This window comes from Callospermophilus lateralis, assembly GCF_048772815.1.
Source record: "Callospermophilus lateralis isolate mCalLat2 chromosome 8 unlocalized genomic scaffold, mCalLat2.hap1 SUPER_8_unloc_1, whole genome shotgun sequence".
NCBI lineage: Eukaryota > Metazoa > Chordata > Mammalia > Rodentia > Sciuridae > Callospermophilus > Callospermophilus lateralis.
In genome coordinates, this window is record NW_027510150.1 from 406,931 (window position 1) to 423,980 (window position 17,050).

Genomic DNA, 17,050 nt, shown 5'->3' on the forward strand with positions numbered 1-17,050 from the left:
GGGCTCTCCCCTGAGAGTCCTCAACCCTGGGTGCAGCAGCATGCAGAGCTACCCCTGGCACTCAGTGTGGAGTGGTCCTGCCCCTGGAGATGGGAGTCCCCTTGAGTCTGTCTGCAGAGGCTTGAGGAACTTCCCCTGACACACAGGTTGGAGTCTTCTTGCCCCTGGAGAAGGGAGTGCTCTGGACCCTGGCAGCAGAATGCATAGCTTCCCCCTGAACCCAGGGTGTAGGGGTCTCGCCCCTGGAGGGGAGAGTCCCCTCTACCTGGGTGCAGTGGTGTGTGGAACTACCCCTGGCACCCAGGGTGGAGGGATCTCGCCCCTTGACAGGGGGAGTTTTCTCGACTGTGTGCAGTGGAGTGTGGAGCTTCCACCTCACACAGGGTGGAGGGGTCTAGCTCCTGGTGGGGGGAGTCCCTGCGACCCTGGCTGCAGCAGCATGCAGAGCTCCCTACCTCAGGCACCAAGGGTGGAGGGGGTCTTGTCCCTGGAGGAGGGAGTGTCCTTGACCCTGACTGGGGCGGAGTAAGGAGCTCCTCTGGGCACACAGGCTGGATGGGTCTCCCTCCTGAATGGGGGAGTCCCCTGGACCCTGGCTGCAGTGGTGTGTGGAGCTACCCCAGGCACCCGGGGGGGAGGGGTCTCACTCCTGGATTGGGGAGTGCCCTTGACCCAGGCTAAGGCAGAGTAAGGAGCTCCCCTTAGCACGCAGGGTGGAGGCCTCTTGCCCCTGGATGGGGGATCCCCTCCACCCTGGCTACAGCAGTGTGCAGTGTGTGGAGCTACCCCTGGCACCCAAAATGGAGCAGTCTCGGCGGGGTGGGGGGTGAGAGTACCCTGGAACCTGGCTTGGGCAGAGTAAGGGGCTCCTCCTGGAACCCAGCATGGAGGTGTCAGGCCCTGGATGGGGGAGTCCCTTCGAACCTGGCTGGAGCAGAGAGCGGATCTCCCCCTGACACCCAGGTTGGAGGGGTCTCCTCCCTGAAGGGGAGAGTCCCTTGGAGCCTGGATGTGGCTGCATGCAAAGCTCCCCCCAACACCCAGGGTGCAGGGGTCTAACCCCTGAAGGGTAAAGTGCCCTCAACCCTGGCCGCAGTGGTGTGGAACTCATCCTGGCACCCAGGTTGGAGGGTTCTCCCCACCTAGAGAGGGAGTGCCCTCCTGGCTGCAGCATCCAGTGGAGCTCCTTCAGGCATCAAACGTGGAGGGGTCCCGCCCCTGGAGAAGGGAGTCCCCTGGAATCTTGCTGCAGCAGCATGCAGAGCTCCCCCCTACACCTAGAGGGGAGGGATCTGGCCCCTGGAGGAGAAAGAGCCCTCCACCCTGGCTGGGACGACTAAGGGAGCTCCCCCCAGCAAGGGTGGAGAGCTTTTGCCCCTTGAGGGAGGAGTCTCCTCTAGCTTGGGTGCCTTGGCCTGAGGAGCATCCCCTTGGCACCCAGGGTGGAGGGGTCTGCCCCTGGAGAAGGGAGTCCCTCTCGACCCTGCTGAAATGGCTGCTGAGCGACCCCAGGCACTCAGGGTGGAGGGGTCTCAAGCCTGGAGGGGGGAGTGCCCTTGTAGAGCTTGTGCTGGCACCTAGGTTGGAGGGTCCCACCCTGGAGGGGGAAATCCCCTTGACCCTGGCTGCAGTGGCATGCAAAGCAACCACCAGTACCAGGGTAGAGGGGTCTCGCCCCTGGAGTGAGGAGTCCCCTTGACCCTGGCTGCAGAGGTGTGCGGAGCTACCCCTGGCACCATGATGGAGCGGTCTAGCACCTGGAGGAAGGAGTCCCCTTGAACCTGGCTGCAGTGGCATGAGGAGCTTCCCCATGTAACCAGGGTAGAGGGGTCTGGTCTCTGGAGTGGGGAGTCCCCTCAACCCTGGCTTCAGCCGTGTGCCAAGCTCACCCTGGCACCCAGGGTGGAGGGGTCTTGCCCCTGGAGGGGGGATTCCCCTGGACCCTAGCTGAGGCTACCTGTGGAGCTCCGTCTATCACCCAGGGTGAAGAGGTCCCTTGAGATCCCTGGAATCTTGCTGCAGCAGCGTGCAGAGCTCCCCCCTGCCCCTAGAGTGGAGGGGTACCACCCCTGGAGGAGAAAGTGTCCTCCACCCTGGCTGGGGTGGCGAACAGAGCTCCCCCTGGCACCCACGGTTGAGGGGGTTTGCTCCTTGAGGGGGGAGTATCCTAGAGCCTGGATGACGAGGCCTGCGGAGCTCCACCCACCTCCCAGACCCTCAGGGTGGAGGGGTCCTGCCCCTGGAGAAGAGAGTCCCCTCAACCCTGGCTGAAGTGGCTGTGGAGCAACCCCAGGCACCCAGGGTGGAGGGTTCTCAAGCCTGAAGGGGGGAGTGCCCTGGAGCCTGGTCACTCTTGCAGAGCTTTCCCTGGCACCTAGGTTGCAGGGGTCCCACCCATGAAGGGGGAAGTCCCCTGGACCCTGGCTGCAGCGGCCTGTGGAGCCACCCCCAGCACCCAGGGTGGAGAGGTCACGCCCCTGGAGGGGGCAGTGCTCTCCACCCTGGCTGCAGCAGCATGCAGAGCTCCCCAGGCTTCTAGGGTGGAGGGGTCTCGAGCCTGGAGGGGTGAGTCCCCTCAAGCCTGGGTGAAGCAGCTTGCAGAGCTCCCTGGCACCTAGGGTGGAGGGATCTCACCCCTCGAGAGGGGACTCCCCTTGACCCTGGCTGCAGCAGCTTGTGGACAGATCCCCAGGACCCAGGGTGGAGGGATCTCGCTCTTGGAGGGGGGAGTGCCCTCAACCCTGGCTGGGGCAGAGTAAGGAGCTCCTCAAGGCACCCAGTGTGGAGGGGTATTGCCCCTGGAGCGGGGGGGGGGGGGTCCCCAGGACCCTGGATGCAGAGTCATGCAGAGCTTTCCCTGGCACCTAGAGTGGAGGGGTCCGGTCCCTGAAAGAGGGAGTCCCCTCGACCCTGGCTATGGTGACTTTCAGGGTGGAAGGGTCTCGCCCCTGGAGGAGGCAATCCCCTTGACCCTGGCTGCAGTTGTGTTTGGAGCTCCCCCAGGCACCCATGGTGGAGGGGTCTTACACTGGGTGAAGGGAGTGCCCTTGACCTTGGCTGGGGCAGAGTAAAGAACTCCTCCAGACACCCATGGTGGAGAGGTCTAGCCCCTGGAAGGGGGAGTCCCCTCGACTCTGGCTGCAATGGCATGCGGAGTTCCCCCAGGTACCCAGGATTTAGGGTTCTTGCCCCTGGATGAAGGAGTCCCCTCGACCCTGGATGCAGTGGAGTGTGGAGCTACACCTGGCACCCAGGGTGGAGGGGTCTATCCCCTAGAAGAAGAAGTGCCCTCAACCCTGGATGGGGCAGAGTATGGAGCTCCTCCTGCCACCCAATGTGGAGGGATCTCGCCCCTAGAAGGGGCAGACCCCTTGCCCCTGGCTTCAGTGGTGTGTGGAGCTCCCCCAGGCACCCAGGGTGAAGGGGTCTTGCCCCTGGAGGAGGAAGTGCCCTCGACCCTGGTTGGTGTGAAGTATGGAGCTCCTCCTGGCACCCAGTGTGGAGGGGTCTCGCCCCTAGACGGGGGAGTCCCTTTGACCCTGGTTTCAGTGATGTGTGGAGCTCCCCCAAGCGCCCAGGGTGGAGGGGTCACGCCCCTGGAGGGGGAGTGCCCTCGCTGCACCATCATGGGGAGCTCCCCCTGGTACCTAGGTCAGAGAGGTCTCCACCCTGGAGGGGGAGTGCCATCCACCCTGGCTGCAGGCATGCTGAGCTCCCTCTGGATACCAAGTTAGAGAGTTTTCGCCCTAGAGGGTGGAGTCCCCTTGGGTCTGGGTGAGCCATCAAGCTGAGGTCCCCCCAGCACCAGGGTGGAAGGGTTTTGCCCCTGGAGTGGGGAGGCCTTTGGAGCCTGGGTGCTGTGGCATGCGGAGCTCCCCCAGGCATCCAGGATGGAGGGGTCTTGCCCCTGGAAGGGGGAGTGCCCTCGACCACGGCTGCAGCAGCTGAGGTGCCACCCCAGGCACTGTGGATAGAGGGGTCTCGCTCCTTGAGGAGGGAGTCCTCTGGAGCCTGGGTGCAGTGGTGTGCGGAGATCCCCAGGCACCCAGGGTGGAGGGGTTTTGCACCTGGAGGGGGGATTCCCCTCAACCCTGGCTGCAGCAAGGAGAGGAGGTTCCCCCCTGCACCCAGAGTGGAGGGGTCTCTCCCCTGGTAATGGGAGTCCCCTACAGATTGCCACCAGAAGCGTGCGGAACTCAGATGGCATGGAAGTTGGAGGCGTCTTGCCCCTGGAGAAGGGTGTGTCCTGCACCCTTGATGCAGCAGCATGTGGAGCTCCCCCTGGCCCTCAGAGTGGAGTGATCTTGCACCCGGAGGAAGGGGGAGTCCCCTTGAGCCTGGGTGCGGCAGTGTGTGGAGCTCCCCCGGCACCTACGATGGATGGGTCTCCCATCTGGAGGAGGAAGTGTTCTCAACCCTGGCTGGGGCGGAGTAAAGAGCTTCTCTCCAGTATGGTGGAGTCTGGACCCTGGAGGGGGGAGTGCCCTGGACCCTGGGTGCAGCGACTTGGAGAGCTCCCCTGGGAACCCAGGTTGGAGGGGGTCTCCCCCCTGGAGGGAAAAGTTTCTTTGGCCCTGGCTGAGGTAAAGTGCAGAGCTCACCCTGGCATCAGGTTGGAGGGGTCTCCCCCATGGAGGGGAAAGTGCCCTCGACCTTGTCTGTGGCTGCTTGTGGAGCTGCCACCTGCACCCAGGTTGGAGGTTTCTTGCCTATGGAGAAGGGAGTGCCCTCCATCCTGGCTGTTCTGGCGTTTGGAGCTCCCCCGAGGCAACCAGGTTTCAGGGGTCACATCTCTGGAGAATGGAGTGTCCTTGACCCTGGCTGCAATGAATTTTGGAGCTCCACTGGACACCCAGGGTTGAGGGGTCTCCCCCCTGGAGGGGGGAGTACCCTCGACCCTGGCTGAGGTGGCATGCAGAGCCCTCCCCCGAGCCCAGTTTGGAGGGGTCTCCTCCCCTGGAGGACAGCGTGCAGAGCTCCCCCAGGCAACCAGTTCCAGGGGTCACCTCCCTGGAGAGGGGATTGCCCTCTACCCTGGCTGCGGTGGTGTGGGGAGCTCCACTCCCTCTACCCCCCACCCCCGCACACCAGGTCGCGTGGGTCTCTCCTCTGGAAGGGAGGAGTGCCCTCTACCCTGGCTGTGGCTATATGAGGAGCCCCCAGGTTGGAGGGGTCTCCCCCCATGAGGTCGGCATGCGGAGCTCCACCCCCGCCCCGCACCCATTTTCCAGGGGTCTCCCCGCTGGAGAGCGGAGTGTCTCCACCTTGTTTGGGGAAGTGTCCAGAGCTCCCACTGGCACCCAGATTGGAGGGGTTTCACCCCTAGAATGGGGAAACCTTTAAACCTGGCTGCAGCAGCATGCGGAGCTCACCCTGGCACCCAGGGTGGAGGGATCTCCGATCTTGGGGGGGGGGTTTCCTCAAGATTGGGTGTGGTGGCATGCAGAGCTATCACCTGCACCCAGGGTGGAGGGGTCACACCCTTGGAAGGGAGAGTGCCCTCCACCCTTTCTGGGGCAAAGTAAGGAGCTCCTCCAGGTATCCAGGGTGGAGGGGTCTCACCCCTGGATCGGGGAGTCTCCTTGACCCTGGATGCAGGGGTATGCGGAGCTACCCCTGGCACAGGGGTCTGGCACCTGGACAGGGGAGTCCCCTCACCCTAGCTTTAGTAGCGTGGGGAACTCCCCTGGGGCCTAGGGTGGAGGGGTGTCGCCCCTTAAGTGGGGAGTCTCCTCTATCCTGGGTGCGGAGGCCTGTGAAGCTCTACCAAGCACCCAGGGTGGAGGGGTCTCGCCCCTGGAGTGGGAAGTGCCCTAGACCCTGGTTGCCACGGCTTGTAGCTCCCCCAGGCACCCAAGTTGGAAAGGTCTTGCCCCTGAAGAAGGGAGTGCCCTGGACCCTGGCTGCAGCAGTATGCAGAGCTCCCCCTGGCACCCAAGGTGGAAGGGTCTCCCCACTGGTAATTGGAGTCCCCTAGAGTTTGCCTGCTGCAGCGTGCGGAACTCCCAATGGCATGAAAATTGGAGGTGTCTTGCCCCTGGAAAAGGGAGTACCCTGTACCCTTGCTGCAGCAGCATGTGGAGCTCCCCCTGGCACTCAGGGTGGAGTGGTCTGGCGCCAGGAGGAAGGGGGAGTCCCCTTGAGCCTGGGTGCGGCAGTGTGTGGAGCTCCCCCAGGCACCCAGGATGGATGCGTCTCGCCTCTGGAGAGGGGAGTGCCCTCAAACCCTGGCTGGGGAGGAGTAAGGAGCTTCTCCCAGCACCCAGGGTGGAGGAGTCTGGACCCTGGAGGGGGGAGTGCCCTGGACCCTGGGTGCAGTGGCTTTAGGAGCTTCCCTGGGAACCCAGGTTGGAGGGGTCTCTCCCCTAGAGGGGAAAGTGCCTTTGACCCTGGCTGAGGTGAAGTGCAGAGCTCACCCTGGCACCAGGTTGGAGGGGTCTCCCCCCTGGAGTGGAAGTGCCCTTGACTTTGGCTATGGAGGCTTGTGGAGCTGCCCCCTCCTCCCCGCACCCAGGTTGGGGGGTTCTCGCCCATGGAGAAGAGAGTGCCCTCCACCCTGGCTGCTCTGGCATTGGGACCTCCTTGGGCACCCAGATTTTAGGGGACTCACCTCTGAAGAAGGGAGTGCCTTCGACTCTGGCTGCTGTGGAATTTGGAGCTCCCCCTCCCCACTCCCAGGGTTGAGGGGTCTCCCCCCTGGAGGGGGATTGCCCTCCACCCTGGCTGTGGCAACATGAGGAGACCTCCCTGGAGCCCAGGTTGGAGGGGTCTCCCGCCTGGAGCAGGGATTCACCTCTACTCTGGGTGCGGTGGTACATGGAGCTCCCTTGGCACCCAGGTTTGAGGGGTCTCCCCCCTAGAGGGCAGAGTCCCCTCTACCTTGGGTCAGGTGGTATATGGATCTCTCTAGGCACCCAGGTTGGAGGGGTCTCCCCCTGCAGAGCAGAGTCCCCTCTACCCTGGTATGGTGGTATAAGGAGCTCCTCCTGATACCAGGTTGGAGGGGTCCTTCCTTGAAGGGCAGAGCCCCCTGTACCCTGGGTGCAATGGGGATATCCCCCTGACACTCAGGATAGAGGGGCCTCCACCCAGAAGCTGAGAGTCCTTTCTACCCTTGGTGTGGTGGGGAGCTCCCCGGAAAAAACAGGGTAGAGGAATCTCTCTCCTGGAACAGGAAATCCACTTTACACTTGGTGCCATGGTATACAGAGCTCCCTTAGACACCCAGGTTGGAAGAGTCTCCCCCTAGAGGGGGGAATCCACTCTACCCTGGGTGCTATGATATATGGTGCTCCACCTGACACCCAAGTTGGAGGGGTCTTCCCCCTGTTGGGGGGAGTCCCCTCTACCCTGGGAGCAATGGTATATGGAATTCCCCATTATACACATGTTGGAGGGGACTCCCCCCTGGAGAGGGACTCCCCTCTACCCTGGGTGCAATGGTATATGGAGCTCCCCCTGAGACCCAGGTTGGAAGGTCTTCTTTCTGGAATGGGTCCCCTCAATCCTGGGTGTGGTGGTATTCGGAGCTCCCCCTTACACACAAGTTTGAGGGGTCTCCTCCCTGGAAGGGGGACTCCCCTCTACCCTGGGTGCTCCCCCCATACCCAGGTTGGAGGGGTCTCCTTTCCGGAGGTGAGAGTCTCCTCTACCCTGCAAGCAGTGGTATATGGGGCTCCCCCCCACACCTAGGTTGGAGGGGTCTCCCTTTGTACCCAGTTTTCCAAAGAATCTCCATACTGCTTTCCAAATTGGCTGCACCAATTTGCAGTCTCACCAGCAATATATGAGTGTACCTTTTCCCCTACACCCTCACCAACACTTATAGTTGTTTGTCTTCATAATAGCTGCCATTCTGACTGGAATGAGATGATATCTTAGAGTGGTTTTGATTTGCATTTCTCTGATTGCTAGAGATGATGAGCATTTTTTCATATATTTATTGATTGATTGTATATCCTCTTCTGAGACATGTCTACTGAGGTCCTTGGCCCATATGTTGTTTGGGTTATTTCTTCCCTTGTCTTTTCATGTTGCTTGCATTTCTTTTTTTTCCAATTCTATTAGACTGACACCAGTTATTGTTTTTACCCTATAGATTTGTAGTGCTCTTATATGGTTCCAAGATCCCCCCTTTGTGGGGAAGGACAATGTTAACAGATCCTAATATCAACAGTACATCATCTATGAACAAATTATTGTTATTAAGACATTTATAGTAGTATCAATGTCCAGAAATGTTGGGTTCAATTATTATTTAAAATATAATCAGTAGTTTCATAAAAGGTGTACAGTTTCTGGTGGTGGACAATGAAACTGGGGTCAGGCATAGGACTGTATGCTAAGGGGGAAAGATGTGAGGGTATGAGGTTAATATAACTTAGGAATTTGAAGGAGAACTCCAATAAAGAGGGTTAGAAGCAAAGGAATAGACAGGAGGTAATTTAGGGTAGACAAGTACTTGGGAGGACAGTAGAGTACATAAAAATAGACACACATATGTATTTAGAAAATTACAGGCAGTTAAAATAGTATAATTTGGAGGGTACAAAAAAAGAAAGAAGAAAAAAGGGAAAGAAAGAGAGAGAGAGCAAAAGAAAAAGAGGGAGAGAAGAAAGGGAAAAAAGAACAGAGAATTAAAAAAGAGGGGCCTTATGCAATTCATCTCTATTATATTATTCATGAGACTCACTTCTCATAGTTCTATTTCAAGTAAAGTTCTTGGTTTCACATATATTGGGGTTATGAGGACCAGAGGATAGAAGGGTAGAGGAGGAAGTATAAGGAGGAAAATAACAACAACAGCAAAAACAAAAGCTCTTAGGATTCCATTTCTTTTCTGCTTCTCTTCTCTTCCAGTAGGTGGAGTTTTCTTAACCAGGGTGAGAGGACTTGAGCCCCCCAGTATCCTCTCCCTCTCCTGCCTGGAGCTTCCCAATCCTGGTCTCTCTGATTTGCTCTGGGTTTTTCTCTCTTTAGTCACTAAACCCTCCTCTTCTGTGCTCATTAGGTTCCAACTTCAGGATCTCTCATCATCAGGCTCCTGAGAAGTGTCTACTGAGGTCCTTGGCCCATATGTTGTTTGGGTTATTTCTTCCCTTGTCTTTATTTAGTTCTGAAACAATTGTTGACTTAATGAAAAGGTTAAAAAAAAGTTGAGAGTCTACATAATATCTTGCATAATTAGAGTACAACCATCAAAACTAATAAAACACATTGCAGACTACTATAGTATTATTATTCGATTAATATTACTAATTAAATTATTTGAAATACTATTAGTTACCTACTTTATTCCAAGATTATAGTTTTTCCACTACCTTTTTTCTGTTCAGGTCCAATCCAGGTTCTCACATTGCCATTCACTGCTGTATATCTAGCTTTCTCCTTCCTGTAATATTATTATTGGACATTTTTTCCCTCATAATCTTGACACCATTGAAGATACCAATCAGTTTATTTGTAGAATGAATCTCATTTTATTTGTTTGGTGTTTTCTCCTGATTACATTGAATTTCTGCCTTCTGAGAAAAATACTACAGCAGTAAAGGGCCTTTTCAGTGCATGGTGTCAGGGGTGTGATGTTGGTGCATTTCATTGCTAATGATGTCAGCCTTGGTGGAGGTGATATTTGCCAGGATGTCAATGTAGAGTTATCATTTTCCCTTTGTAATTAAGACATATCTTGGGAGAAAAACTTGGATTATGCAAATATCCTGTTTGTTCTTAAATTTGTATTGATGAATTTTGGCATCCACATTTGCAACATGTTGTAATTGGTGTTATGTCAGTCTAAGGATGAGAGTTTTTAAAATGGTTAATTTCTTATGCACTTTTAAATTTTCCTGGAAGAAAGATTTTTCCCTTCTTCTTCATTTGTTAAACTGTTATACTAGTATTGATTCATGGAAGATTATTTTATTATATGGAATACAATCAATTATTAATCTTATCTGATTCACTGTTCACATTGTTCCACCAAAATCTCTTCTTTCAGACTGTGCCCTGTGACATTTGTGTTTAATAGATTTGTAACCTAATAAGTATAGCTCTACAAAATGGTATTACCTCAAATTTCATATCCTAGAGAGGAGCTGATTGTAATTAGTAATTTACATTCAGTCTTTTAAGGTTAAGGAGATAAATTTGGCAGGACTTGAAAAGAATTTTTAAAAGTTCCATGTTTATCTCAAATGATGACTTCTAAGTGTTTACAGAGCAAACAGTGTACACACGAGCAGCTTATTAGTCACTGGTAATAAAGCCAGAATATTTTATTACTTAGTAGCTGGATTAAACTATATGCTGACTACTAAACAATTGTATGTAAAGGGAAAATATAAAAACATTCTGTCCTTGAGATGTTTAAAGAATTCTCAAATGAATTATGATGTCTGGCCCCTGCAGCCACCCAGCCCTGTCATTTTAGGGCAAGTTTGTGAGCCTGCATCCTCATTCTGGAAATAAAAGCTTTAGGCAATGGTTTTGTTTCCTGTGCTTTTCTTGAATACTTAAAATATCCCTTAATATCCAAAATATTTAGAGTACTACCTCTATTTTAGTTTTAATTTTAGTATCGGCTGATTGAATCCACAGTGCTAAATAAATTCAGTTAAACTTCAAATCCATGTTTATTTTAGGCATAATACATTGATATTAGTGATGCTACCAATTCTATAGTCTTGCATACATACTGAGACATCATTTGATTTGAGACAATGCCACTGCTCAGAGATTATAGCGTCCTTATAATAATTTAGACCAATCTGTGGTTTTCTGGAGTTTATGCACTTGTACAATAGACACATACAGACACAGAAAACATGTGCACACACACTTTTGTACTTTTGTTTACTGGGTTATAATGGGAATTCCATCATTATTTCAATATTTTGTGGTGTTAGGGATTCAATCCAGGACGTCATTCATGTTAGGAAACAACTCTACCACTGAGTTCTACCCATACTCTTTTTAAAAATTATTATTTTCAGTTTTGAGTCTGGGTCTTGCTAAATTGCTGAGGCTTGTTTCATATATTTTAAGAAATAAAAAATGTTAGTTATTTTATCAACTCTTTTTTTTTTGGCCAAATTTTATTTTGAGTATGGGTCTTGTTAAATCCCTGAGGCTGGCTTCCTGCCTCACATTCCTAAACACCTGGGCTCATAGTTGTGCATCACTGCCCTCAGCTAAAATACATTTGTTACTGCAGGTCTCCTCAGAATTTTGAGAAATAGTACTGTTGTTCTCTCCTGATTTACTGTTCACAATAAGTGGTTGTTATGATGATGATTGAATTATAAACTGGAAGAAAACAGGAATGTTGACCTTAATGTGGAGACATGTGTGGAAATGTTACCAATCAGCCAATCCAGGGATTTTACCTGGATCCCTGCTGAACAGATTAGGCTGCTCACCCACATAAAAGGTGAATCATGAAAAAATGAATTTTATGTACCTTAGCCTGAATCTCTTGTTTTCCCCTTGGATCACCAGATTGTAGTCTCTAACAATAACTTCCCTGTGGTTTTCATGAAAGGAATAAAAAATGGCAGTGGATTGAGTTTGTTGAAGATCTCTGCCTATTCCCAGAGAGAGAGAGAGAGAGAGAGAGAGAGAGAGAGAGACATGGATAGTCCTCCTTTATATTATTTTATTTCACTTCCTCACTATTTGTATACTATATTTGTACCTCTCAAATCACCTGGAGTTGAGAAACTGATAAAACTGGGAGAAGGAGCTAGGTTGCTTACTTTTCTGCTGGTACCACAAAAGGGGTACAATTTATAGAAAAGAGAGGTAAGCAATATGCATATGTACATATACCTAGCTGTACTTAGCCAGAGAATCTGTCAGTCTTAGTTTCCTTGACATCTATCTTCAGCCTGTGGGAGTTTTTGTTCTCATGTGAAGTTCAGGAGTTCTCTGTTTCAGAAGGACTGGGTTTTAGATCCTATGCTGTAAAACTACTGGTAAATTCTAACTCAAGCACTCATATTGGCCTTAGCCTGTTCCTCTTGTTTTCCCCTTGGATCTCCAGATTCTAAAATTTTGTAACCACCCCTCTCTGCTGTTGGTCATCTGGTCACAGTGCCAGATTGGTGAGGCCAGCCTTGGGGAAGCAGAAGAGAATGGGCGATGGTGATAGATAATAGATGTGAGTGGTGGAAACATACAGTTCAGGGGGCAATTCTATAAACTGTGCTGATGCCCATGTGCTTTATTTTTAAAAGCAATTTATCTGCAGCTATGTCTGGCCTAAGTTTAATAAGATTTCTCCATTAACAACCTGTTATCTGTATGAGAAATTCAGGGTAAAAGACTCCTTCCTGGTGGTAAGAAGAACACAAGTTCTCTGAAAGAGGGCTTTTGTGACCTCCATTTATGCCAGATTCCAGAAATCAATGAGACAGAGTAATTAAAAGCAAAGTATACTACCAATAAAATCTATAGAACAAGTTCTATTTAGAAGTGATCAGTTTGGGCCAAGGTGATCCAGAGTTGCTTTGAATTTTTAATGTGTCATTATAATATTGAAATCTTAATGTGTCATTTTAATATTGTAATCTCTCCTCAGGGGGAAAGACCATGTGCAGTGGTGACTTGAAAGTTTAATGCAATCCTTCTATTAGTGAAAAGTCAAGAGGTGGACCTTGTATGACTCTCTGAAAACTTCCCTGGAATCCCCAATAAAACTAGAGGTCAGGAGGGCTGCACTCTCCCTCTCTTCTTTGAGAGAATCCATTGTCTCCCTTGAAAGTCTTCTTTTTCCTGTTGCTTCTATTAAGCTCATGCCTGAGCTATTCTGAGAAACTCATCTGAAATCTTTCCAGCATGATCCCAAAAATCAGTGACCAAGGACATCTAGGGTGGCTTTGACTCCACAGATGGCCTTGATCTCTAATAATGACTTTCCCTGAGGTTTTCATAAAAGGAGTAAAAAATGGGGAGCACTAGAGTTTGTTGGAGATCTCTACATATTCCTATAAAAATAAAGACATAGATATTCCTCTTTTTTTTAATAAACTATCTTCTTTCCTCATTATTTGTATCCTACATTTGTAACCACTCAACTCCCTTGGAGTTGGGAAACTGATTTGTGAGTAAATATTCCCCTTCTCCATTCTTTGACCTCTGAATAAAATCATCTCCTGGATATTGTTTTAGCAAGGGATAAGCTTCCACAGTTGGGATGAATAACACTACAAGAATCTAACATCCCTAGAGAAGTTCTGCAAATCTAATTCTTAACATAATTGCTAGTGACTATTGGTTAGGGATTGTAAGAGTTGTGGTTCATTGTGATTCAGTCTTTTATTCAATAGGAATCTTTGAAAATAGTGTATGTGAAGATCTGAAGGACTGAAATAGCTAGACATTATGATATTAAATGTTACATTTAATTTTCAAATGCAAATATGATCTTCAGAAATTGTTGTTGGCAAGAAAAGGCTAAAAGAGATGCTTCTATAAATATTATTCTTTTATTTACATAGAGAAGATAGATAAGAGTAAAGCTAAAGATAAGTTCTTATGACGTGAGATTGAAGAACACTTGAATGCTAAATTGTTGGAGTCATAATCTAAACACTGGAATAAATGGTTGGGAGTCTTTTGGACTTTTCTAGGAAAGCCCTGGGAGTGAGGATTCCTGGAAATGTTCTAGTTACTGAAATTGTTCTTGTTATGTTTTCTTTTTTCCCTTGGCCCATTGTTATTGGAAATTTGAAAACAAAAATATGAAACTCAGTTCAGGAATAAAAATGATATTTTCTCATTAAAAATAATATGAATTCTATTTAGAAATCAGATATAATTTGGGGGGATTTATTTCATTTGTTTTCCTTTAAGAAAAGTATTACATTTAGTTAATAGAAGACAGTTCTGAAACAACAGGAGCATTACAACACTTGCTAATTTTATATGTTTATTATTTATTTTTAAGCTATAATATAAAGAAGGCAGTATGTGGGAATGGAATTCACAGGCCAGTTCCATAAGAGAAAAATACAGTTTTTATTTGTTGTTGTTGTTGTTGTTGTTTATATCATATATAGGGCAGGCATGGTCTCTGTTGGTGCGACACACAACCAAATCAGTCAGGGTCACTCCAGTGAATTGTGTTGGCTCAAAATAATCACACACAGACAGAGAAAATACCTTTCTCTTGGGATTCAGTGATGGCTCCTTGGCCCCAGCTCCCACAAACAAAGAAAGAGAGGCAGACAAAAAGAGAGCATGCCTGAAGTCCTATTTATTAAGGGTAAGGCCCTCCATAAAGTTCCACCCAAATGAGGCAAGGGATGGGGTTTCATGGAGGTGACGCCCACTCCCAGAACTGTAATTCCCCTATGGAGCAGACGTGGGGTCCACCTCCTCCTGCGCTGCAAGCAGAAGCTGGTGGAATATCTGCATTGCTCAAAGGTAAGGGTCATTCTCAGCTCCTTTGTGCTCAGCTCCTGTTCATGGCACCCAGACACTCATTGGTGTCATCACATGTAGAGGTGCAGTTTTAGAACCCACTTGGACTCTTTTCATCATAGAAGAAGTAGTCTTCATGGGATACCTGTCTCATTACCATATTAGGTCTCTGTTCTGTGATATAATTTTAATATGCTAGTAAAGTAAGAGTTATCATGGTTTATTCTAGTGACTAGTTTCCACATGACTTTATCCTCTATAATTCAGTAAAGCATTAGCACTGTGTTAGAGGAAAGTACATTATTAATATGTATGCCTGTGCATCACTGATAGTTAGCTTTAAAACTTTGGTTTTCTTAGTCTCTGTTTCCTGATGTTTGCTGACCCCATTGTCTTGAGGACTGAGTGTACTACCTCACTTTCCTACTCATTTCTTTTTTAGCATTTTGTTATTTTGGAAAAAACTAGGGGCAGAGAGAAATTTCTTCATGGATGACATTGGCTTTTCAAAAACAAAGCTAGGTTTTTTGCAGGTAACATTTCAAGCCTCTTGCACAAGACCAGTTCACATTAATGTCTTACTCCAATTAAATATTTAATGGGCCTTTTGCAACTTATTTAGTGAAATGTTTTAAATCTACTTTATGAATGTAATATTCATTTTTTGCTTTAAAGTGTGGAGCTTCTTAACTATTGGCTTGATTTACTTAATAATTTTTTATAATTAATTTAAAATTTTGCTGGAATTTAAATGGCCATTAAGGAAATGATTTGCCAATGGAGTTTACTTTCTCAACTGACTGAAGGTGCATAACAACCAGAAATATAAAGTCTAAAATTATAAATTCAGAGAAATTTTTATGTGCTTGACTGCTTGACTAAGCTTGTATTTGTAACAACAATGTTATACTCTCTAGAAAAAAAAGAAAAGAATGGAAAAGAAGTTGCACATGATCATGAGGATCCTGTAGACCATCCCTAAACTTAAGTTGTGTCATACTATACTTCAAGTACTACACCAGGCAAGTCTAAGGCTCCCGTGCCTTTTTCCTCCATTATGACATTCAAATATCATGTATACTATTTAATTATTAGGAAATTATTTGGCATCTAATTTGAGCACAAGAACTCAAATTGTCTTTCCTCCAATTATAAGTTCTAAGATTGTTCTCATCCTAGTGATGTGGGCTGATCATTAGAAAAGAATCTACTGCAGCACAATTTAAAACAGACTTGATTTAAATGTATTTTCTAGTGTTTACAATCACATTTATATGGAATATCAACTTACTACTGTTTCCCCCTCTACAGAAAGATAGAATACGTCAAGATGTCTTCCAATAATGACCAAGACTTTATCCTATTTTTACAAAGAAACACCACTGACCTCCCTGAGATGACCTCCAGTGACCTGAAGACATTTCCTGAAGGGGCTGTGTTAAGTTTCCATAGCATCTGCTATCGGGGAAAAAGTGAAGAGTGGCTTTCTACTTGGTTAGAAAACAGTTGAGAAAAAATTACTATCAAATAGCAAGTATGTATATGAACTTATTAAAAGACCATTTTAATGACCTATCTCTGGCTTCACAGGCTTTGCCTATTACCAATAAGTTACTGTGAGCATTTGTGTTTCAGTCTTTGTGCTGGTGTATTGACACATGCTTTCATTCCTTTTGACTAAACTAGGACAAAAATCATTCCATCAGTAAAACTGACTCATGAATTGCTGACAAGATTTTTGTGTAGAAATAATGTGATTTGACCACATGCATGTTGAATAGATATACAGGCATACTGTGAGAATGTGTATGTCCTTATTGTTTAACCCCACTCCTCCTCTCTCTTTCTCTCAATCTTTTTTTTCCCAATGTTTATTTCAGATCAAACCCAGGGCTTTATGCACACTGAGCCATTGTTCTGCCACTGAGCCATGCTCCTAATCCTAATCCCACTTGCTTATCTTTTCCATCTAGTAGACTCCAGACTCAATATACTGTTTCCTCTACTCAAGACTTTATACATTGAGTCTATGACTCAGTGGTGTGCATATCAGCAAAGGATCTGGTTTAGGTATTCATGAGAAGGTCATCATTTTTCTGGCTGAAGTGTTTCCAAACTTTCTATTTTCTGTTGCCTTCAAATAGTCTCTGGTTTGTGAAGAGTTGCTCTCATTATATATTTGATTTGTGTTTTATAGCCTACCATCACTGAAAATGGTGACATTTCAAAAAATTTCGATTCTCTTTTGATTTTTGCTTTTTTTGTTCATTGTACAAGAAAAAACATGAAACAAAAGTTGACCATGAGAATTCAAGAATTTTTCCTACTTTCAAGGAATTCTACCATACTTAGTTTTTCTTCATACCCAGCATTTGAGCTTTCTCTCAGCTAGAAAAGTGTGTATCCATTATGCACTCTTTAAAATAGCTATTCATTTGACCTTTCTTGGTAAGAATTTTCCAAGTGAAGATTTTTGTTTTTGTTTTTGATGTTGTGCTGGGTATAATGGATGATAGGAAAAAAAAAAAAAAAAAAAAAAAAAAAAGCTCTACCCTTGTGCTATATCCCCAGCAGTTTTTAAAATTTTTATCTTCAGACAGGGTCTTTCTAAGCTTCTCAGGCTGGTCTT

The 17,050-nt window shown here is 48.1% G+C and overlaps 1 pseudogene; it reads left to right on the forward strand.

The window, feature by feature from the left end:
• LOC143385791 (broad substrate specificity ATP-binding cassette transporter ABCG2-like) overlaps positions 1-17,050 on the forward strand; it is a 564,412-nt pseudogene that overhangs the window by 242,743 nt on the left and 304,619 nt on the right.